The sequence below is a fragment of the Parasteatoda tepidariorum genome, chromosome 2 (genome assembly GCF_982258835.1).
Source record: "Parasteatoda tepidariorum strain Cologne lab strain chromosome 2, Ptep-v5.0, whole genome shotgun sequence".
Lineage (NCBI taxonomy): Eukaryota > Metazoa > Arthropoda > Arachnida > Araneae > Theridiidae > Parasteatoda > Parasteatoda tepidariorum.
Window position 1 is genome coordinate 78141878 of NC_141756.1, and position 26490 is coordinate 78168367.

General features: G+C 30.3%; 1 protein-coding gene across 2 annotated transcripts in view; it reads left to right on the top strand.

Annotated features, from left to right (window-relative positions):
* Positions 1-26490, top strand: part of LOC107436426 (otoferlin) — a 362347-nt gene that overhangs the window by 36049 nt on the left and 299808 nt on the right. The gene's annotated exons all lie outside the window — the stretch shown is intronic.

Consider the following 26490-nt stretch of genomic DNA (forward strand, 5'->3'; position numbering starts at 1 on the left):
AAAAGAATTTCTTAGAAAAGTCAGGTAATTTGACAAACGGCTTGTTAAAAAAAATATCCTGTAAGGATTTAAATGCATCTTGATGCTGTTGGGTCCATTTAAATGAAATATTCTTCTTCGTAAGATCAGTTAAAACACCAGTTAATTCTGCAAAGTTGGGTATCAATGAGCGATAAAATCCGCATAAACCTAGAAATCGTTTAACTTGTTTTACTGTTTTTGGAGCAGCAAAATTAGTGATTTTAGCAATATTAAATTCAACAGGTGAAATTATGTTTTTTGCAATACGAAAACCTAAATAATCTATTTCTTGTTCAAAAAATCTACATTTAGAGGGAGTAAGAGTTACATTATATTTACTTAAAATGTTTAACACAGCTTTAACTTTAACCATCATGTCATCAAATTCATTGGCACAGATGATAAAATCATCTTGGTAGGCATAAATATGCTCAATACCATGTGCTTTTAACTCATCAATAATTTTGTCAACAAAAGCTTGAAAGGTACTGGCACTAGTTTTGAGACCAAAAGGTAGTCGTTTGTTAGAATATGTACCAAAGGGTGTAGTAAATGTTAACACCTCCTGAAGTTCATCAGGGACCATTATTTGAATATAAGCACTTTTAAAATCTACTTTTGAATAATATTGAAATTGAGAAATATTGTTAATTAGAGTCGAAATCTTGGGAAGAGGGTACGTTGAATTTTCTATTATGGAATTAAGTAACCTAAAGTCTAAAGCAAGTCTATATTTGTTTTGATTAGAGGAGTCAGTATCTTTTTTCTTTACTAAAACCATGGGCGAAGCCCAGCTAGAAACATTTCTTTCAATAATATTAGCATTCATTAACTCAGTGAGTTCATTTTTTACAATATCCTGTAAAGCTTGTGGTATATCATAAGGTAAGGTTTTAATAGGGTTATTGGATTTTAACTTAATACTAGGTTCAACTAAATCGGTACAGCCAAGTGTGGCAACAGATTTTGAAAAACAAGCATAATTATTTAATAATATATCAGCAATAACATGTTTTTGAGATTCATTTAAATTATCAAGGTAAAAATCATTAATAGACAACTCTAATTTTCGTCTTTCAAGCATTTCAGGTGAAGCTTGAATCAAATTTACATACTCATTATTGACATTTTGGTTATCAAGATTATTTTTAACATCAAAATCACTAGAAATTGATCCAATTTTGCAAGACTTATTTAAATGAATTGGTGATGCACTTTTGTTATATATTAATACATGAAATGAACTTTGGGTTAAATTATGAACACTTGGATGCATCAATAAATCATTATGATTAATAAGGGGAGTAAACAAAATGTCATTATTTAAAAATTTGTCATTATCAGTAGAGACATTGATGAAAACACTTTCATTAGGATCAATAACAACCTTATTAGTTAAATGAACATGTGATATTAGAAAGGTAATTTAAAAGAGTCAAAAATCAATTCATTATTCTTAGAATCTATAATTATGTTATATTTGGATATTATATCATATCCAATGATACCTTGAAAATGAGAAGTATTAAATTTAGATACAAAAAAATGATGCTTAAACTGACTATTACTGATTTTAAAAGAAATTTGAGCACACGATAAAAAATTAAGTTCAGAGTTTAATGTAGAAATTTTTACGTTTCTAGATAAATATTTAACTTTAGTTACTAATTTAATTTGGTCAAAAATATCTTTAGGCATTAATGAAATAGAAGCACCAGAATCAATTAAAAATGTGAACTTTTTATCACCAAACATTATATCAATAAGTGGTAAATTACATTTGTTTTCACTAAAAAATTAAACAAGGTTGTCTCATTAGACATTGGATTTAAGAATTCAGATATTTTTGTTTTACCATCACCCATAGTGTGATTTAAATACTCAGAAGGTTGATCAGACTGATCAGAAACAGGGGTTCGTTTAGTTTGAAAAGGGACCACAGTTTGCCTACAATGTGGTCCCGACACTAGTTTAAATTAGTACGACCTTGATTTTGTGGTCTTCGGTTATTACTTGAACCAGTATTTCTATTAGGATTTTGCCTAGAACCCTGCAAGCTCAAATATTGGTAACATCGAGCCATAATATGTCCATTTCTCCCACAAAAATGACATATAACTCGTTGTCTAGCATTGTTATTTTGGGTTCTCACATTAGATGTTGATGTTGTGAATTGAGGGCAATTTTTTAGACAATGGTCAGGAGATTTACATAAAGGACATAAATTGACTGCCTCTTGAACAATTGTAGTCAATTGTTTAATTTGATCCTGAAGCATTTCGATTTCAGAGCATTGGTCCATATTTTGGGTTTTATTTAGAACATTAACTGCAGCATTAGTATGTGGTGCAGAGCAGGAAGATATTATTTCTGCCTTATTTACAATTGCCATGAAATCTGAAGGATCCTCAAAGGCTAGTTGAGTCTTTATGCTAGGAGATATAGCATTTAAGAATTGAATTGACTTAATTTTGTTTAATGCAGCTGCATCATTAATAAAAGCATATGCCTGATGGGCTGCTGACTCAAGTCTATGGGCAAAATTTCTTATCGTTTCATTATGAAACATGTTTAGATCATTAAATTCAGCAATAGCTGAGGCTTCATTTTTTGTTGCACAAAAAAAATTTTGAAGGATTTTTACTGCTTCCTCAAAAGAATTGAGGCTTAGGCAACTAGGAGAAGTTGCAAAAAAGGTAAGTGCAGAACCCTTTAATTTGGACTTAAGGAAAATAAGGGCTGCCTGATTATTCCATTTGTTAAGTGCCTTAAGTTCCCTTACTTGGGACAAAAACCAGTTTAAAGTACTGGGATCCCCATAAAATGGGTCAATATTAAAGTGATATTCTCTTGAAGTTGGAATAACCTCACTCTGAGGGTCTGCTTGCCTAGTCCTTGGCATAATTAAAATATTCAAATACCAAAAATTAAAAAAATGCTTAGATAAAAAAAATTTCAATTATCTACCCCTAAAATAAATTTATGAAAAACATGAAATAAAAAATAAAAAAACACCATCATAAAAGTGCACACTTAAAACATAAAAAAATGGAGACATATTCTAAACTATTCAAGAATTTCCTTTTCACCAATGATGCATCTCAAATAAAAACATTTAAAATAAATATAAAATAAACATAAGTACAATGATCGAATGAAAAGAGGTGCATCATTGAGTTTTCAGCATGTCAACTGTTGCAAACGCGGCACCAAATATTATGTGGTGTGGCTAAATCAAAAAAGGGGGGTGACTAACATTAAGTCAAATTAAGATTAAATAAAATTTAGATACTAATTATGTAAAGGCCGAAAAAGTATAAATGGTGTACAGAGGAAGTGGGTGCAAACATTAAGGTAAGCGCAACAAAGGAGCATGCTGAAAAAAAGGAAGAGAAAACAACTTATACTGTAAAATTACTCACCTGACTCATAGTTAATGATGCAGAAAATCATAGTTTATTTATAAAATAACATTTAAAAACAGGTAAAAATGCTTGGCAAACATGCCAACACCAGAAATCTCGGCCTAAGCCGCAAAAACTAAACAAAACTACAATTGAGAAAAAAAACAACTGCTACTGACTATTTCTTCATTATGAAGATAGGGGAGAAAACTCTCGCCAAAAAATTAAACTTTTGCGAATAACCATTCGGTTGGCTGGAGAAGGATCAGAGGGGCAAATCACAGAGCTGCAAATATTGGCCAACTGGCGAAATTAATTGTTAAGCTCCATGCCAAACATGAAGCGGGGTTGTCTAAAGTGGTGATACACCTGGTAAAGAATTTTGTGGAATGTTCTGGAACATTCTTGGCGCCATCATAAGATCAAAAGGGGCGCTTTGCAATTGATGCAAGCCGAAACGTGGGAAAGAGGACTTGCTGACATTCCTTCTCCATCCAACAATAGGGGTTTGCTGACTGGACATACATCTTGCTGTCAGCAAGTAACAAAAGGAGGAATCTTCTTTTAAAGGAAGAACATACATGCAGAGAAAGATTACTTTCCCAAGGTTACAAAACAAATTGAGGCTTAAAACTTAAATATTACATGAAATATATTGCAAAGAATTATTGAATACTGATAACTAAATAACATTAATTACAAGTGTAAAAAGAAGAAATTAAAAAACATACAATTAAAAGTTTATCACAAATTTAACAGTTACAATTATTTAAGCGTTTAATACATTATTAACAAAATAACAATTAACAAATGATTATTAAATTAGATGAATGATGATGATTACATAAATTAAGATGATTAGATAATTAAATTAGAATTAACAATGATTAGATAATGAAATTAGATAATTAAATTAAAATTAACAATTGATTTTATTTAATATGTAGTATACCATACTACAGAAGCCATAAAACAAAACCTTTTCTATTGAGAGAGACGCCAGATTAAATGCCAAAATTAACTCTATCAGTATCCCGAAGGTTTTATACAAGTCCAGGACAAAATACATGAAATAAATACATAAAATGCATAAAACCAATTCAGAAAAGAAATTCAAACAAAAATTTGAAAACTAAAAACTCACATTAAACCGGTCAAACAGCGATTTGAATCTTGATTTCCGGTACCCCCTGAAGACGTCGTCTTCGATGGTCACATTTTTATTTTTATTTCCTTCGTTTTCTTTATTGCTATATTTATTCTTTTTTTTGAAAATTCTGCTGCTTTTAAGCGCGATTCAAAGATAGTTTTGTCAATTTAGAATTAAATATTTTATATTCTTCTACTACTCAAAATTTTTAAGTAATAATAAATTTTTAAATTATAGAATTATAAATTAAAGAAGCGGGCATGGCTCTCTTTGATTCAGTATGGAAAAAAAACCGTAGCTGATTTAGATGAAATCATACTAATGTATAAATATATTAATGATGCATTTATTTTTAACGATGTGCCACTATACCTTATAAAAATAATTTTTAAATAATTTGAGAAAAATGCCATAAACAAATGAGTCGAAAACGACATATAACAATTTTAACACTAAGTGAAAAAAAAAAGCGAACAACTTGAATAACTTTTAATTTATTTATTTAATTTTCACGGACTGATTTTTATGGTTCGAGGTCTTAAACATGTTAAGTAATTTGTGCAAATGATAGTTTAAATTACGAATCAGGCATAAAAAATTACTTTTTCTGAATAAATTTACCTTTTCTGCCTGCATAAAGTAACTTTTTCTTTTCAATAGACTCGGATTCTTGGCCTTAAAAACAATATGAATCACTGCTTGTCGAAATCTGAGAATATGGTTCTAGTAGCTTAAGAGAATGTCCAAAAATTTGAATCCCTCAGTGTTTGTTTTTAGAGAACTACAGAAGTGAACCAAAATATTTTGAGCATGATTATAATGAGCATGATTATATGTTTGAGCTTGCTTGATTGCTATTGTTAATTACATTAAAAAATACTGTAAATAAAAGCAATGATTAAAATTTTTTAAATTATGATTACATTTATCATTACATTATGACCACCCTCCATCTATAACAATGGGCTCGCCCAGGTTTTCATGGTTTCCCGCTCAGGAACAATGTTTCCATGGGGCACATTAGAACCCATCATCCTCATAGAACAATTCCTGACGTCTGTAAGCTACTTGAACATAGTTGCAGACCAGGTTCACCCATTCATGGCAACAGTTTTTCCTGCGGGGGATGGTGTTTACCAACAGGATAATGCAGCTTGTCATAAGGGTCGAATCGTCGAGGAACATTCCAGTGATTTTCAAGTTATGTCTTGGCCCCCAAATTTACCTGACCTTAATCCAATAGAGCATTTGTGGTCTGTCAGGGTCACGTGATGTAATAACACGCATTTTCTGATGTTGCGAGCTAAAAGCTTGATATTATAGATATGATTTTTTTTTTCTTGTTTTGGTTTTTTGAAGAATGGATGAAAAAAGAATAATAAAATGGTGAATTAGTTTTTGTAGAATTTTGCGTTATTTCTTTTGTAAAAGGTTACGACTGACAAATGTGCGGGGAAACCCCAATGGATTTCGAAATAAAAGATTGGTAGTTGTTGGTTCTATGAATTTCAAGTTGTTTGATGGAAGATAGTGAGTTATTTAGATTGTCTTGAAATTGGTTTAGGAAGTGGCATTTTTTTTTGTAAGAAGGTGCAGTTTAGAAAGTAGTAGGTGAAAAATGGCATTTTTAGGAAGAGCTTTAAAAGTAGATTTGAAGTGTTTGGCGGAAGAGTTAGGAGAAACGGCAACGGAAGACATGAGAGTTACCGAATTAAAGAAGATTATATTGGCAAGTACGGAGTACGAAGAGGAGTTTGTGAAGGAATTATTAAAAAGAATAGTTAGTGGAAGAGAAGAAATAAAGCGCCAACAAAAAGAAGATGAAATTAGGCGACAAGAATATGAAATTAAGCAACAGGAAAGGGAAGACGAATTAAAGCGGCGAGAACAGGAAAGGGAAGATGAATTAAAGAGGCGAGAACAGGAAAGGGAAGGTGAATTAAAGCGGCGAGAACAGGAAAGGGAAGATGAATTAAAGCGGCAAGAAAAGGAATATGAATTGGAGAGGTTGAAGATAGAAGCTTCATTGGTACATACTGGTACTATAGGAGAGACGAGCAGCTCTCGAAATGAAGAAACAAGAGAACATGTACCTGGTGGATTGCAAAAATTAATGCGTACTTTTGATCCAAAAGAAGGTGATATAAGTTTTTATCTAATATTGTTTGAAAGACAAGCACGAAGAGTCCATATAAAAGAAGAAGATTGGGTAACGCATCTTGTTGGATTATTGCCTCTAGAAATGGCGAATTTAATTGCAAGGGAGCCTGAAGAAAAAGCAAATGATTATAAACATGTAAAATGTATGTTATTGAAAAGGTTTAAATTGAGCCCAGAAGCATTTAAAATAAAGTTTAAGAGACATTGTAAAGCGGCTGAGAGCACTTGGCGAGATTTTGGATTTGAATTGGCGAACTATTTTAACGAATGGGTTTCGGGACTAAAAATTAATGATTTCGACAGCCTGAAACAACTTGTCATTGTCGAACAGATAAAAGAACGAGTACCTGGAGACATACAAAATCATTTTATTGATGAGTGGAGTAGAATTTGCTCAGTTGACACACTTGCTGAGAAGTTAGATGAGTACGAGAATGCAAGGAAATATAACCAAACTACTAAATTCATTGCTTCTCAACCATATAGGAACTTATACCGGGAAAAACCAAACATGGTTAGTAGAAGATATCATACATTTGGTGAAGGATATAAACATGAGCATAACAACCATGGCAGAATTGATAAGCGGAGTTCTTCCCAAAATCCAGTCACATGTTTTAATTGTGGACGAGTAGGACACTTGGCACGATTTTGTCGAGATAATAAAGAGAGGAGAAGAAACATTGAAGGCAAAGTGGCCGAGGTTCAAGTATCGGAAGGGCAAGTATCCGAAGTTAAGGTACTCAGAAATGGAAATATCGAAAGCAAAGTAGTCACTGCAAGATTTAACGGTGAAGTCATGATAGGAAACAAAAAATGTAAAGGCGTTCAACCAAAAATAGCTGCCCTTAAGAAAGTTAGAATTTCATATAATGGAAATGAATACGAAGCTGTAGTAGATTCTGGTGCACAAATAAGTGTATTTAAAAACGATATAGTGGGTAAGGAAGTGGATTACAAAGGACATATAATACTACAACCTGCGTTTGGCGAAAGTCAAAAAGCTGAATTAAAAGAAGTGGAAATCGCTTTGGTAACGGAAGGATATATTACGCCTATAATTAAAACGATGATAGCAGCCGTCAATGGGTTAAATGCTGACATTTTGTTGGATGCTGAAACTTATGAGGCATTATTAGAACAAAAAAGAGTATACAATCCCAGTTTTACTGCTGCTATGAAGCTAAGATCAGATTCCCGAAAGGAGCAGTTATATATGAGTGCAAGTGACGGAGAAGAGCAGCAGGAGCCAACAGTAGGTGAATGCGGTGATAAAAAGAATGGAAATGAAACCGAACGATTCAAGATACAACAACAAAGTTGCGATACTCTCCAAGAAGCATGGAAATTGGGGAAGCAAAATAAAGGAGGGTATGTGATACAAAATAATATACTATGCCATGAAGAGCTGTTGGACGGGAATAGAATACAACAATTAGTAATTCCCGAAATTAGAAAAGGTAAAATACTAGAAATTGCCCACGAGTCAGTATTCGGAGCACATCTAGGAGCTCGTAAAACAATTCAAAGAATTAAATTTTCCTTTTATTGGCCAGGGATGGTCAAGGAATTTAAAGCTTATTGTAGCTCATGTCATGGGTGCCAAGGTAGAAGAGTTGTTCGTTCAGTAGACAAAATTCCGATAACACCTGTGTCACGTCCTGAACTTCCATTCCAAGTGGTGAACGTAGATCTAATTGGTCCTCTAGATCCAGTATCAGCACAAGGACATAAATATATCCTTTGTTTGATGGACCAACATTCAAGATGGCCTGAAGCAGTCCCGCTCAAATCGTTAACGGCAAGGAATACATGTGAAGCACTGCTCGAAATATTCTGTAGGACAGGAATTCCAGAAGTAATCGTGGTGGATAATGCGACAAATTTTACGGCAAGTTTAACGCAAGAGTTTTTGAAGGTTTTAGGAGCTTGTCCGCGATTTTCAACGCCATACCATCCGGAAGGGAACGGATTGATTGAAAGATGGAACCAAACTTTCAAAAATATGCTACATCACATTATTAGAGAAGTAGGAAGAAATTGGCATCGACATATACCATTTGTACTATGGGCTTATCGAGAAGTTCCAAATGCAACTACAGGAGTACCACCTTTTCTGCTAATGTACGGGAGAGAACCGAAAGGCCCGTTATCTATATTGAAGTCAATTTGGGCCGGAGATATGTTTTTACCTTTGAATATGAAAGGATCAGCGGAGGAATATTTAAAAGAGTTAAAAGGAAAATTAGAAATAGCAACCGAAAAGGCAAGGTTAACAAGTGATGTGCAACAAAGTAATTATGCCAAATATTACAATAGAAGGAAAAAATACCGGGAATTTGCGCCAGGAGATCAAGTACTTGTGCTAATGCATGATTCATCCAATTCATTATATGCCAGATGGATAGGTCCAGTAAAGGTAATTAGAAGAGTGAAACCGAATTCGTATTATTTGCAAATGCCTGAAGGAAATTTAAGATTATTGCATGTTAACAAAATGAGAGAATACAAAGCGAGAATTCAAACAGTTGGAGTTGTCTATGATATTGATGATGAATTTGGTGAAATATACGAAACACCAACTCTTCCTACAGATGTGGAAAGCTATGAAGCATTGAAAGGATTAAATTTGGATTACTTACCCAAAATGCAACAAAATCAATTGAAAGATCTTTTACATAGACGCAAAACGTTGTTTTCGGGGAAGATAAGGATAGCTAAAGTTGGGAAACATGCGATAAAGCTGAAAGCTGAGGAGGATACGATGAAACCAAAAACGTATAAGATACCAGAAAACTTAAAGGGGAAAGTGGATGCACAGATCAATGAATTGCTAGCGTTAGGACTGATTGAACCGGTGGTAAGTGAGATAGCACACCCGGTAGTATGTGTTCATAAGAAAGACGGAACAATCAGGTTATGCATTGATTTCAGAAGTTTGAATGCTCTTACCGTTCCGGATGCATATCCAATGCAAAATATGATGGAGTTGAATTTCTTAGTAGGAAAGAAGAAATTCATTACTGTGCTAGATATGTTGAAGAGATATTGGGCTATACCGATGGAGAACGGCAGCAAACACCTCACAGCATTCCGAACTCACCGAGGCCAGTACCAATGGAATGTATTACCCTTTGGATTAAGAAATGCTGCTGCAACCTACCAAAGAGCTATGTCTAAAGTGGTTCAGTCCATGTCTGATTTCACTTGTGCTTATATCGATGATTTAGCAGTATTTTCTGATACGTGGGAGGAACATTTGATTCATCTTGAAGAAGTTTTTAAGAGATTGGAATATTTTAATTTCTCCGTGAACTTGAGAAAGTGCGAATTTGCTAGACAAAAGGTTAAATACTTAGGACATATTATTGGTTCAGGTAAACATGCTCCTGACAAAGAACGAATAAGAGTAATACAGAAATTAGAGGCACCCAAAACCAAAAAACAACTGAGAAGTGCTTTGGGATTATGCAACTTTTACAGGCAGTATATTCCAAACTTCGCAAAGATTGCTCTTCCACTAACAGAGCTTACTAAAAAGAAAGTTCCTAATGAGATTCCTTGGAGCGAAGAAGCTGAGAAGGCATTCAAGGAATTGAAGACGTCGCTATGTAAGATCGCAGAGTTACAAGTCCCAGACATAGAGAAACCATACTACTTGCATACGGATGCATCTCAAAATGCGGTCGGATGTTGTTTAGGTCAGTTAGATGAAGAAGGAAATATTCGTCCCATAGCTTTCGGTAGCCAGAAGCTGAATTCAACTCAACAGAAATGGTCTACAATTGAAAGGGAAGCTTATGCTATTATTTGGGCTTTGCAGAGATTTGAAACCTTACTCTGTGGTGTTAAGATTATTTTATTAACTGATCATAATCCCCTAGTATTTCTGACGAGTGCGACACCCCAAAGCCCGAGGTTGCAGAGATGGGCGTTAGCCATTCAACGCCATGATATTGAGGCAAGTCACATCAAAGGATCGAAACTTAGTAATGCAGATGCATTGTCCAGACTGTAAATATAAACTAAAATAAGACTCTGAACATTTTTTCCTATTATTATTATTAGGTGATTAAAGTAAATACCTAGTGTTAAGTTAAACCTAAGATTCAGTGAATATTTGGGTGAATGTGAAACATAGTTTGTTTATGTGTAAAGTGTGACCCTTAAATTATTTGCCATATTCGATCTTTGGATCTAATATGACTCTGGGGGGAAGGTGTCAGGGTCACGTGATGTAATAACACGCATTTTCTGATGTTGCGAGCTAAAAGCTTGATATTATAGATATGATTTTTTTTTTCTTGTTTTGGTTTTTTGAAGAATGGATGAAAAAAGAATAATAAAATGGTGAATTAGTTTTTGTAGAATTTTGCGTTATTTCTTTTGTAAAAGGTTACGACTGACATGGTCCTTCTTGGAAAACCTAATTCATGCTGCCACGCTATCCCCTCGCAATGTGAGGGAATTGCAGGACCAGTTGGTGAGCGCTTGGTACCAGATACCTCAGATTACCTATCAGCACCTTGTGGAATCAATGCCACGGCGGGTGCTAGCAGTTTTGAGGGCTAAAGATGGTGCTACATGCTATTAGCAGGGTGGTCATAATGTAATGGCTCTTCAGTGTATATAATGACGCTAGAATGTCTGGATAAGGAATATATGAAATGCATTGATTTCTGCTAAGTATAAAACAAGCTTAAAATTGCTTAATTTTTGGAAATTTTGATTTGCATAGTTGAAATAAGTAATAAATTCATTTACTTATGTTCATATTAAAAGGATTAATTAATGTCTCTAAACTTTGAGTCATATAACAATTATTCAAGTAAAGAAAATATTAAATTTTTGGTATAGCTATACAGTAAAACGATGTTAAAAGAAGATCAAATAAAATCTCATAGAGTACTATAGTTTCAGTTTATGTTAAAAAATTTCTTTAGTGTTAAAACAAAGAATGTGAAATAGAAAAATACAGGGATTTAGAAAATATTTCAAACAAGTTAAATAAAGGAGAAAAAAAAGGGATCACCAATAGGATAAGAGAAACAAGATCAAACAAGAAAAGCAAAATTAACTACTAATTCTACTCAGAATTAATTTAGAGATATAATAAAACTCCCACAATACTCAAAAAATTTATTCTACACTAGTTTTTCTAAATGTATAAACTTATTATTATGCATATTCGAGTAGCACGAGCATTAAATCACTAATTCATAATACTAAGAATTTCACTTGGATTCATTGCACTAAAAATTTGTACTAACATAGAGGTATTTTACTAATTCATATTATTATGAATTAGTAATTTCGTACTCGAGCTACATTCCGAGGTAGAAATATTTAAAAATATACTTCACCATAATTAAACGCCTCAGTTTTTAAAGAAAATTTAATTAAAAACTCAAATTTTCGCTTCAAATAACCGAAGGTCAAAAATTTGTTTTAAAACATCAAGGCTTTAATTTAATTTGTCTTCGGAAACGCTATTACATTCCAGAAGCGTGAAACAAAATGTAAACATTGTCATGATCAAATTACCCTTAACTCAATTTGCCGAGGAACGGATAAAGCTTTTAAGAAATATTTTTGAATGGCGTTTATCAAAACATGATTGGCAATTAATTTGAGGGATCGTAGAAGATAAGGTGCTTGCATCTTTAGCAGTTACTTCTTGTTGCAAAAAATATTAACCACAATCTAATCTTTTTTTATTTTTTCACTTTATTTTGCTTTTACACTATTGTTCCATTTAAATATGTATAATTCCGCTTGATAATGCGAAGATGTTCTGTTTCGTTATTTAAGTATGATATATATTAATATATATATATATATATATATATATATATATATATATATATATATATATATATATATATATATATATATATATATATATATATATATATATATATATATATATATATATATATATATATATATAAGATATATATTATATAAGATATATATATATGATATATAAGATTTTCCTAAGACTTAAACTTTCTTGCATGTTCTTTAAAAATTCTTTTCCCATAATTTTTAGAAGAAAGTTTTAAATCGAATTTAGAGCTGCTATTTACTTTCTAAAGTTCTGAACATTTGAATATTTATTTTTTATCTAAAAAAAGGTTATTTTTCTGTTCTTTCCCGAAAATGTTTTTCTTTATCGACTCTCGAGGCGTTTTGTTTTCGTACTTGGTTCTCTATTTCTTATGAATATCTTTTACCACAGTGAATTTTAATGACGCTTTCACATTAAAGAGAAAAAGGCCGGCAGAACATGCATTTTATTTTATATTTTAAAAAAATGTTTTTTTTTAATAACTAATAGTAAGTTTTATCCTGAAAGAATATATGAATTGATAGTATATACATATACATAGCATTTTTACGAAAAAAAAGATACTTATATTATGCAATAGAGCAAACAATAAAATGTATGTCTTTCATAAGAAAATTTGTAATAAACTATAGCAAAAATTTAGTAAAATCGTTACTTAATTATTTCACATAACAATATATCAATATTTGTTAAGGTTCGATAATATTTGATACGGGAACTGGTCAAGTAAACTAAAAAAATATCATTAATATATTTTGTCTCAATGTTCAGATCTTCACGAATTAAATGCCAATCTACATAGTTAAAAAATGGATTTCAAAGAGGTAAATTAACTTTTGCTAAACAAGTTGCGAAACCTTAAACGAAAACGCACTTTCTCCGAAAAATATACACATTTTGTGACTCATAAATATTTTTGATAATCGGTATCGTATTTTAAAGCTAACAACTTTTTTCCCATGAAAGGAAAGAAAAGTATTAAAAAAATGCATTTATTCTTCTTGAGATTTTCCTTAAAAGTTATAAATCCAAATGTTTTGTTATGAATATTAAATTCATATTTTTATACACATTTTAATAGCAAGATGTTTTTATTGTTTTTGGAAAAATGAAATATTCTTAATAGGGCCTAAAGTTTTACTCAGAATGACTACGTTTGAACAAATGTTTTTCTATTGACTGTACTAGTATATATATATATATATATATATATATATATATATATATATATATATATATATATATATATATATATATATATATATATATATATATATATATATATATATATATATATATATATATATATATATATATATATATATATATATATATATATATATATATATATATATATATATATATATATATATATATTACTGGCAAAGTATAAAATCAAATCTTCTGTGGCCATGATGAAATGGATATTTTGTGCAATATTTGTTTCAAAACTGAAAATAATTGTGACTTAAATGAGAATTTTTTATGCGAAAATTTTGATTCCCTTAATAAGAAAAGCATAAATTATGTTTTGTACAACTTTCATTTTTCTTTACACATTTTGAATAAATTTTTTTTTAATGGCACTCTCATTATTTTTCAGAATAACAATTTTATTTTTGAGAAATGCGCATCATTTACATAATAACTTGATCAGGACGTTTTTTTCATACTTTTCCTAAATAGCATTTGTCATTCTATAGAATGTCTAGGTATTATATACAATGCCTAGGGAAAGTATCTAATACTTCTCATATTTCATATCTTGCCTAACATCCAGCATTCTAGGCATTTTATGGAATGCCGGCGATTCATACTTTGCCGGTAACATATATATATATTTAACTATTCTCCTGAAGACACACACAATGTAAAAATTAGCATATATTCACGAAACATGAAGACGGAATAAATCTTCGTAAGAATTTTATTTTAAAAATTAACCATTCGTTTCACGAGCATGTTATGTTCTTATCCTCAGGGATGTTGCTCTGAGCGATAAAATATGATAATGAGGGTGACTGATGAGGGCTATCTTGTGAGGGCAGTGAGAAATTTTCACTTACCCAGCAATTTAGTTTATTACATTTGTTGAAGAGGAGAGATTTCTGGAAATATTAGTTAACGGTGTGTTAAAGCAGTCTGCTGGGATTCTTTGCCTTTATTACGAAATGGCTATATTTAAAAACAATTATAAACCTGGCAATGATAAAGAGATCAAAACGTGATTTAAAATGGGGGTCTTGAATTAAAAGCCATTGTTTGTATGTTAAAGGATTTTCATGCTTCATAAACATTTGGAAGCATTTGGAAGCACTGGTGCTATGAGAAATGTTATGAGAATACCGGGTTAAGATATTTTTTTTAAAATTAAAATTTGTTATAAATATATTTTTCAAAATTTAAACTGTGTTTATTTAAATTGATAAAAGTTAAAAGGAATGGTCTAAGATTTAATATTGTTATAAAATTTTAAATACTGTGTCAAAAACAATTAACTTTTTTGAATAAAAAAACAATAACTTAAAAACTAGTAGCCTATTTAATTTTAAGGCTCCACAGGCAATATTTTGTTAATCATTTTCAAGTTAAAAAAATATACTCAATGGCTCTAAGGTTAATCTCAAGTATACAAATTAATTAGCGCTGACCATTAAGTAAGTTTAGTTAAACAGATTTTAAATGTCTATGCATATTGAAAAATCGCAAGCGGTGCCTATGATTTCGGTGTTCAACATAATGCTGCATTTTTTAACTTTGCGTAAAAAATGCAGGACTTAGAAACTTGAAATTATAAAGATATGTAGGAAAATATACAGCATGTATAATAACAAATATACAGTAAAAATGGAGAAAATATACAGTAAAGATGTGTTAGAAATATACAGAAAGAAGTACGATGGAATTAAACAAAATTAATATTCGATAATTAGTTTGAGAATGATATACTGTTAAACTTGTAAAATCGGCGAACCGGTTTGCATTCTACAGAGTTGAAATTTGACGTGCTGAAAGATGAACTTTGAGCTTAACAAGAGCCTTATTTGAAATTACAATTTGGTTGTTTTTTCCTGATTTTTCACACACATTTTCGTTTTAAATTGAATAATTTTTTTCTGAACATAAAGTTTAAGACTTATAAACTTGAAATTTCGAATTTGTGTTTAAAAATGTACAAGGAGTAAAAAGAAATAAAATGATTTAAGATTTAGTTATTAGTTATATTAAAAAATACCATGCGGGTTAAACTATCGCCTATCAACTACAGCATCAAAATTTGACTCACTGAAATTTTAGTTTACAAATTTTACACGAATTTATTTCGATAATGTAATTTGTTCGAAAGTTATTGCAAATTTATTCTAATTTTAAATATTTTTTCTTCTTTTAAGTACAGATCATTTCGAATCCAAGCAATCGTTCATTTCCATAATATATATTTTTATAATTCTTTTCAAAAAGGAGAAAAAAAAGCACGTTAGGCATCACAAATTGAATAATTAAGTCAAATAAAGACATCATGTAAATATGACAAATCTTTCTTTCAGAAAAACGGAATTATAAATACCAAAAGCAGTTTAAATTGCCCGATGAAACTTAACGGAACTCTTATATTTCACCTTTAACCTTCTCTCACTCATCATTATCTACTCTTCAAACAAGTTGTTTTCAATCTATCCCCTTTCTTAAATGACTTGACATGATTTGGTAAAGTTTTTCAATCTCTTAAATATTGATTTTTGACCTCCATTGTGTAATTTTTTTAGACTTTGTTTTTGATACCGAGTTTTATTATGGATAATTTTAAGTAGATATTTTTTTGGTATGCAATTAATCTTTTAAAGCAGAATATTAAATATATTTTTCACATGTTTTTTCATTATTTTGTATTAATTTAGGTCAAAATCAGTGAAAAATACTATATTTAGCATTTTAATTATTTGTGGTTAGGAAATACCGGTGTCTTTATATGGGTTAAAGGTTAAATCTTCCAAACACGGCACACTTCTAAACCATAATTTTTAAAATTTGCTTTTATTTACAGTATTTTAAATCTAAGAGAAACGGTTATTCATTATTGAAATTTCTTTAATTTATAAAATAAATTATTGATAGATTTTTGAATATGAATTTTTTTTTAAAGCTACATGTTTTGATTTTATATTTCAATGCAAATACAATTCCGATAATCTAGCACATTTCTTAGTAACTATTATAATGTTTTTTATAATTAAAAATACCATAGTTTTTTTGCTTGTAATTAGAATGTTTGAATGAAATATACCGATTGGACGCCGCTGTCAGAGTTGAGTCAAAGAATTAACAAATTTACTCATAATACAAAATCTTTCTCATGGCAATCTCATGCATGTAAGATCTTTGATTTCGTAAGTATAAAAGTTAAACTCCTGAGACATCATCTTTTCAAGAGCGTATAGCCTGGAAATAAGTTAACGGAAGTTGCGAATTAACATATTTAGAACTTTATGTACTTATGAGTATAATGGCGGAAACTCACTCAGAGTGATGCTTGTCAAATTAGTACAATTTATTAAGGCGCAGTTTTACACGGCGTGCTTTACTTAGATATAATTTAATCATGTCTTCAAAGATATCATTAATCATACCTTACTTATTGAATTATACTAAAGCATTTCATGTTTATCAAAGCTTTTAGCATTTGTTGTGTAGGAAGGTTACTGAAGAAGGTATTTTTTACGGATCTTTATCATTTTAATTTTTATTAAATTAGGACATTTTTGTAAGTTTTCCTTACAATAAATTATTAATGCTTTTACTAGATTTTTGCTTAAATAGTTTAGTTTCAACTCAAATGTTAACGGAAATGAAAATAAATGGTTTTTCTCAAGCTATGAGTTAGTTAATAGTTTTGATAGCTGGGATTTCGAAACACGAAATCAGACATGAAAATGCACTTTCTGTAAATAAACTTACTTTTTTATTTATTGGTACTCTGTTAAAAAGAGTTTCTCAAAATTGAGTAAACATATACCAATATATAAATCATCATCGAACTTGTAAACCCTATGTATTCAAACTTTTTTGAGCTAAACGCTTAGTCTTCAAAGTGATGTGGAGGAAAAAATGTGTGAGTTCTTTAGCTGTCAGGGGGATTCGAATTAAGGACCTCAGGGTTTGTTGTAGGATGCTGTAACCATCACCGTTGAACAGTGTGAGCAAAATGAAAAAAAGGAACACTCTGAATAACTTTTGATGTAATGATCGGATCTTTACGTTCTAGGACTCAATCTTAATGGATCGGAGGAGTGACCTCTAATAAGTGCAGACGATATTTTAAGTTATGAAAGTAGACACAAAAACATACTTTTTTTGATTAAACATACTCTTTTTTTTTTGACTGATTCGGATTTGTGATCTCCGAAATTTAGGGGGTAGCCTCATATGGTTTCAATAGTTTGGTCAGGAGAACGGTGCAAAGTTTGGATCCCTTAAGGTTAGTTTAACCTTTTGTGTATTTCACCATATTTCGAAAGCTTTTTAAGCGACTTAAACAATACTTGTACATAATTATAAATTCATGTATCTAAAGATAATTCCATGCAAAAATTAACTTTTAGTAAACACTTATTTTTTTATTGATTTTGAATTGCAAAGGTATATTGTATACCTTATAATTTAAAATTTTTAACCATTATTAAATAAAATAGTAAAATTTTTCTGAAATTTATATTTCGTATGGAATTATCTTTGAATAAACAAATTTCATAATTGTGTGCAAAGTATTTAATTTGCTTAAACAGTTCTAGAGATATAGTGAAATACGTAAAAAGTAAAATTAACATTTAGATGTTCTATATATAGACAGCTCTCCTGACCAAGCTATTGGAACTATATTTCTCATATTGCTGCTGTCTCCTTAAATTTGTTGGTAAGAAATCAGAATTCATCAAAAAAGGTATATTTATTTAGCGAAAATGCGTTTTTGTGTTTGATTTTGTACCTTAAAAAATCGTATGCACTAATTAAATAGCATATTTAAGGTCAGCATTCGAGCTATTAAGACAGGTCCTAAAAAATGCAAAGTTAAGACAGTTTGATCAAAAGTTATCTATGGCGATCCGTTTATTTTTTTTTTTGCTCATCCCATATTTGGGAGAGTTAGAAAGTTTTTATATGGCTGCCGCTGCAAGGACACATCTTGACGTTATTGTTTCAATGGCTAAGATTTGGAAAATTTGATATCAAAGCTTAGCCAGAAGATCAGAAGAATTTAAATTTCCCTTTCTGCTTATTTCGCTAGATCTTAAAAAATTTTTAAGCGAGCGGAATGTATGTCATGATGTGTCACTGCTGTAGCCACTATTTGAAGTTTCCTAACTCTCCATGGCAGAGGGTGTACCCAACCCCGTTCAGCCGGCCATGGGAAAGCCCTAAACAGCTTTTAGTATCTAGTGTACCCAGCTCTATGGAACTAAGTGCCTTCATAAGATGTTCACCACACACTTCTCATTATAAAACTATTGGGAATTCATTGTTGTGTTAGGCATCCGATGATGGACGATAAAAATAAGAATTTTTAATTCTGCTGTTGCGTTGACAATTATAATACCATCTTTTCTTATAGTTATTTGACTGTTTTGGTTGTAAATGTAAAATAACATTTAATTAAACTGTTATTTAATATATTTTCCCTAAAAATTTCTAAGATTGTAGGTGATCATCAAAACAAGTAACAAACCACAACAGAAAAATTTAAGTTAAAGAAAAACACGTGGACACTTAATATTACAGCTGTATTTCTTTCCTGTTTTAAATGGTTTTAATATTAAGTTACAAGTCACAGACTTTAAAAATCATAAATAAAAGTTTTAGTCCTGTGAAGCTAGAAACAAACAAGACCGGGCGCCTCGTTTCTGGAAGGGTCTTTTTTTCTTGATGAAAGTAGTCCTGTTAAGGCAATGGATTTGCGGTCGATCTTTCCATTAAAATAAAAGACATTTTCTGCATTCCTCTTATTGAAGTGGTTGTATTTTATGACTCACCAAAGTAGAGCCACACACCATGTGACAGTTTCAGTTGTAAATGTGAATACCTCTTTGCTTGATTGAAACTTCCGAATCATTTTATTTCTCTATTTTGAAGTTAAGTGATTTTCTCGAGGGAGTTGAAAATAAAGCGTTACTTTGATAAATGAGACTTATTGATGCACTACTCTAACGTTGTTTAACTTATTCTATAATTTCGAGCCATATTATGTTTTAGGAATGTTTAATTCTCATAATGCAATTTCTTAATTATGCTCTTGATATATGCTTTATAATTACGATTAGTTGAAGAAAAATACGAAAGCACTCTTAAAGAGTGCTTTCGTATTTTTTTGCTTGTTTTAAATATTTTTATCTAGATATATCTAGACATATTTTTATCTAGATATATATTATCTAAACAACAAAAACCTTTTTCAATAAGCGTATTTTATTTTATTTTATTTTATTTTATTTTATTTTATTTTATTTTATTTTATTTTATTTCATTTTATTTTATTTTATTTTATTTTATTTTATTTTATTTTATTTTATTTTATTTTACTTTATTTTATTTTATAACCATCGTTGAACAGTCGACCCAATTATGGGCTTAGGACTATTAAAGTTCAACTCAGTAGCCTTGCAATTTTGAAACTAATCCAGAAGACAAGGGAAAGCCTGGATCAAGTATTGGGAGAAATGTGCCTTCGTGGAGGACTTTCTGATGGAGCTAACCCGCATTTGCGGTACATGGAGAGGGAAACCGCAAAAACCATCCACGGTTAGCCTGGTGGCAAGGAGTCTCTAACCCATGATCCATCTTCCACTGAGGATGTTTCACCTCAGCACTGTGGTCGGTGAAAGCCGGATGCGGAATTCGTATCCACTGGGATTCGAACCAGGTTCATTAGTTTTTGTGTAATCAATTGTAAGCTATTGGGATATACCTCTATGCAATATTTTAATTAAATATAGATTTCTTGGTAACAAGACATGGTAGATGATGCATGCAATTAAAAAAAATTTTTTTCTCTGAAGAGTTAACAGTACAATCATACCTAATGTGATGAGATAAAATCCTCCTTTTTTTTGGAGAAATCCTAAATAAACCTAGTTAGATCAGCATGTTTGTTGTTATCTTCATTTCAGATAAAAGAAAACGATTGATTGAGGAGAGCGAATAAAAGATAAAGCTTGTAGTAAAGATCTTAATGTGGATAGTCGTGCTTTTAAAGATCAAGAGATCACAGGATAATGATGATACGAAGAATTTAAGGATTGCGTTAAAGAGACTTCTTTAGTCTTGTTTTAGGAAAAAAAGGTGGTTTCATTAACAATTCAAATGAAAGAGAATGTCTCAAGTTAAAGAAGTATTTCGAAGTCTTTAAATATAGATTCTTATTTATTGATGTGTATTATTTTATCAAAATTTTCATTGAAAGAGAAAGATGATAACTTAAAAAAAATTTTCAAAAGAAAATTTTTTTTGCATCAATTACCTATCAATTACCAATTTAGATTTTCTTTTACATCAATTTGGTATTGAAAACTGATTTCATGCAGGAAATCACCTTTGCATGGGATTTTTTACCATTCTATCAATTTGAAAATGGTTTTGAATTTGATTTTCCTTATTCGATGATACTGCCGACTGATTTAAGAAGAAGGTACTGTTTTTGGTTTCTTCCATTAGATCAATATAGTACTCTCAATAGCTGATTTAACTACAAAGATCAGTTTTTTTTTATCCATGGTTTCTTCGAAAATTAATTTTTATAGCCAATGCATTGTCTAAGAAAAAGAATTGTCTCTTGCTTGTGGGGTTTTTCAGTATAAATTATTTTTATAACCAGCTGACCCATTCCTTAGATTACGATTAACAATGCTAAACTTTTCAGCCTTGCTATTTTGAACCCAACCCAGAAGACATAGGAAGACTTGGAACAAACATTGGGAAGAGCTAGCCTTTGTGTAGAACTTTTAATGGAACTAACCTGTATTTTGCTTTGTATACAAAGAGGAACAATGAAAACTTTCTGCGATTAGCCCAATGCGAAAGAGATTCTAACCCTGATCTACCAATGAGGATATTTTTGCCTCAGCACTGTGGTCGATGCGAAACGGGAATCGAATTCTTAGGAACCAGTCACCACTGGGCTTCAGACAAGGGTCACCTCATCGGGAGACCAATCAGGGCTAAAGAGAATAGAAGGGCTGGTTCACTCCTTTGAAGTATCTCTTGCCGCACCGATCCTCCGACGTCACTCTAGTGACGTCACTTTGGCGCAAAGCTCGCACTTTTACTTCAAGAACGGAGCGTTTGGCCTTACTAGCTCTAACTAATATTGGATCACTTCTTTTTGCGAGATATTCTAAGACATTTGTTATTTTCTATAATGACTTTCCTCAGTTTTTGCAGTGAATTTACAAGAATTTAAAACTATTATCGAAATGCCAGTTTGCGCGATTGCAACTTGCAAAAATTCTGATATAAAAACAAAAGGAAAAAGTATAATTTTTCGCGTGTTCCCTAAAGTAAATGAACAACTATGTAAAGAATGGATTCCGAAATGACACACTTAATATAAAACAGCAATACGTTTATTCTGTCGCAAAGAACTTTTATAAAAATTCATTATCTAAATCGAAACCGCCTCGTTACTTAATACAGAAAGGCAGGTGAAAAGAATTAAAAAATAGATAAAGTCAAAGAAAATTAAAATGTAAGTAAAAAGTATAAATAAAATATATAGTATATAGTTGAAATTCTCCTAATTTCATAACATATTTTTTAATATAGTTATTCTAAATATTTATGATTTTTTTTAAAAATTACATTCTCTTCAATTTAAATATCTATAAATTATATCATCGTAAATTTAAATGTCTATAAACAATTGTAAAATCTCTAATGTCATTATGAAACTAAATTATTATTTTGTTTCAGTAATTAGCGTTTAAGGTTGATGTTTCCTAATGATTAAGTATGAACAAATTGCTATTAACGACATATTTTAAAATCAGGGATTCTAAATTTAACTTATCTTTATAAAAGAATATGTTGATAAAAAAAGTGTCGATATATGCCTTCATTTTTCTTAATAGTTAAAGTTAAAACTGAACTTTTTAAAATAAAGTATTTATCGTGTCATTTTCACCAACTAGCAAAACATTTTTATAAGTTTAAAATGGTATTTTTTTAATCTAATAACCAAGAAAGTTTTTTTTGAATTATGTTTATGAACGGAAATAATGTGTTAATTACGTAAAGTTTGAAGGCTAATAACCAGAAAAAGTCTAACTTATTTTTACAAAGAGAAAGATGCAAAGTTATCATAATATCTTTGCTTGCGCTCTCCGAGATCTGTGGACACAGGGACGTCATGAGGAGGGAAATCGTAGCTTCAGCTCTAAGAGCGGAGTGAACTAGCCCTTGTATTCTCTTTAGCCCTGGAGACCAATGCTCTATTCCTGGAGCTACCATGGCTTCGCTTTGTTTTTCATTTAGATCCATTTGGTATTTGTAACTGGTTTATGAACAAACGCAAGTGTCTTTGTATATAATTTTCAATTACATTAATTTGGAATCACCAACTGATTTAAGAGCAAAAAAATTTGTTTATGTATAAGTTTCCTAAATAAATCAATTTGGTTTTGCCAATTGATTTAAGTGTAAAAGAATCAGGATTTTTTGTTGAAATTATGACTATTTTTTTATCCATATTATCTTTGGATAAGTAATACTTTTCCTGTAAGATGCTAGTGTTTTAAATATAAATTACCTATAATAATTTAATGTATTATCTGCAATGCTATAATACATTATCATGCATATCTGGCGCAGACTTGCTATTAACTATTCTATATTTTCCTAAAAGCCGAAACAAAACTTCAATAGCTTAAAGAAAATGATACACTAAATTTCAACTTATACGAAAAAAAGTATTTTTTTTAATTCAGTCATTGCATTTTTAACTGATTTTATTTCTTTAAAATCCCAAGTGTGCTAATCCTTAATTTCAAAATATTTTTTTGCTTTTCGTTTTCTTTGCATGAGCATAATAAGTTTTTCTTGCATTTTTTTTGTTGGAAACAAGAGATCTCAAGCCTTTAGTTTTTCTCGATCTAATTAGAGAAATGTTCTCTCTTTTGGCTTTTCAGGAAGACTAAGCAGAACTGGTTACCAGACAGAGATCCTATTTCGGAGCTCTGGGAATAAGATTAAGTTCGTTGCCAGCTTAGAAAGCAGAACAATTTCAGAATTACATATAAAGAAACTGATTATTTGAATTTTTTTTTTTTTTTTTTACATTTCAATGCTTTTATTTTCTGAGTAAGCTTCATAAAATTTGGCATCAAAATTTTAATTAACGATTTAATGCAGAAATTATAGAAACTTCATGATGCATTGCATTCTTCCCCCCCCCCTTCACTTTAGATAATACTTTCAGAAAAACTAATCAAAAGATTAATCATTATAAATAATTATAATTTCAAGAAAAATAAGGAGTAATTTTAAAAAGATAAATACCAAGTTATTGCAGAGGGAGTTTGACTAGACACACACGATTGTATTGTTCTCAATAACTATATATATAATATATTAACTTATTAATAATTCTGAATCAATAATTATATTATAACTATATATATTATAACTATATATAAAATATATAATTTTATTAAATATTTCTCGTTTGTAATCGTTACCATGATATTATCGAATTCTATGAATATCGTTGTCAATAATGATCACGATATTTTGGCTTGCTATAATTATCGGTCGATAATGATTGCGAGATTATAGATGATAATTGATATTTATCGTAAAGCATGATAGTCACGATATGTCATGGAAATAAACTATAAAGCATTTTAATCAAAATAATTACAAATATTAATATTTAGCGATATATCACTTAGCTATACATAAAAACATTAGTCGTATTTTTTTCTCTAAAATATATTAAAATTTTTTAAGCATTTTAAATTTTTACTTTAAATAATGATAGTTAAACTTACTAAAATATTCAATAATAATTTTATATTGTTAACAAGTAGGGGAGAGTGGGGTAGATTGTAACATTTTTTACTTAACTATTTTTAACTAAAAAAAATCCAATATATTATTAGTATTAATTGACAGACGAGTAAAGTAGACTATCCTCTACTAGAAAAAAAATACCTTATTTTAAATGTTATTATATTAGTTATTAACAATTTTTGACAGTCGTGCACTTGTTACAATTGTCCCCACTTACGGGGTCAATTGTAACAGTTCATAAATTCAACTAAAACATGGTTAATTATACATATTATCATAGTTGTGATATATTTTTTTATTGATCAAAATAGTAGTGATATTTTAGGAGTAAAAATAATAATGAGCTGAGACCTAAAGGGTTAAACTTTTAACTTTAAGGGATTAAAAATTTTAATTTATGCTGTGAAAGGTGACAAATAAAATAATGCACATGCAACATAATATAAATGATATAGGAAACTATTGGTGGTTCTCAAAGAGTTAAGTAATGGTTTGTAAACATAAGATTATTTATTTTCAGCTGTTACAATCGTCCCTTTACTTATTGTTACAATCGTCCCCAAAACGCCATTTCAGCTTCATTTGTTAAAAACAATGCTAGTTAATTAACAAAACTAATATTTTTTTTTGGAAATGTTAATTAAGGTGTCCACATACATATTCGGTTAATAATTTTTATTTGTTTAAGCAAAATTACTTTGTTACAATATAATATTCTAATACCGAAAAAAAAAGTACTTACGTAGCGTGAAAATATCTTTTGTGATGTAATTCTTTCAAAAGTACATAAAAATGGTTGCCAGCAGGAGTGTACATGTAGATTTATTAAATACACCTTGTGAGCCACCTAGGAACTAAATCTAAAACCCGACACTCGAAACTTTTGCTCTGTTACAATCGTACCCTGTTACAATTGACCCCACTCTCCACTACAACTTTAACCGTTCAACATCTGATTTTTTATGAGGAAGAAACGTTATTTTTTTAATGAAATAATATCATAAAATATACATTGGAAATTTTTTTTATTGGATTTATGCTCCCTTGTTTTTTCACCGTAGTTAATTTTTTCATTATTTTTTTTAATTTTTTCATTAATTGGCAAATTATTTCTTTTGTTGGATCGTCTTTGCTCCCTTTTGTCTTTTTTTTCCTAATAAACGAAAGCAAAAATTAAAAATTATTGATGTTCAGCTTGGGTTGCTAATTTTATTCGAAATGACTACTTCTAAAAAACTTTTTGTTAATTTAGCAAATGAGGAGAAAATGGAAATGAAAGAAATAATTAACAGAAATGAAGCATTACCACTTTAGAAAAAAAAGAAACCCTTAAATGGAGAATTAAATTCCAGCAAATTTGTGTTGCTTGGAAATAACATTAAGTGGGGAAAGTTCAAATTTTTGTATCAATATGTATTAAAGTACTTTGAAAAAGTGAACTACATTCTTCTGGACAAAATCCCTCGTACACTGAGAAAAAAAAACCGGAATATGATAAAATTTGCCTTGTTTTTGGTTCTAGGAACACCAAACAACTTGGTAATTTTTACTGGAGAGTTTTAGTAACAATAACATTAAAATATTGTTTTCATTGTCTCAGTTTTATAGCGTTTACTAAACGTGTGGTAGTAAGAACTGTAATTTTTCAAACCTGAATTTCCGGCAAACCATTATCATATGAAAGAAATCATTATGAAATGAATGGTCTAAATACCGTATATTATAATTTTATTAACCAGAATCTTGTTTTTTTTTATTTATTTTTTTTACCAGAAATGTCATTATCAGAGAGTAAAGTAATTTTCCTAGAAATCGTTTTCTCCGTATAAGTAACACTACATTTAATTTGA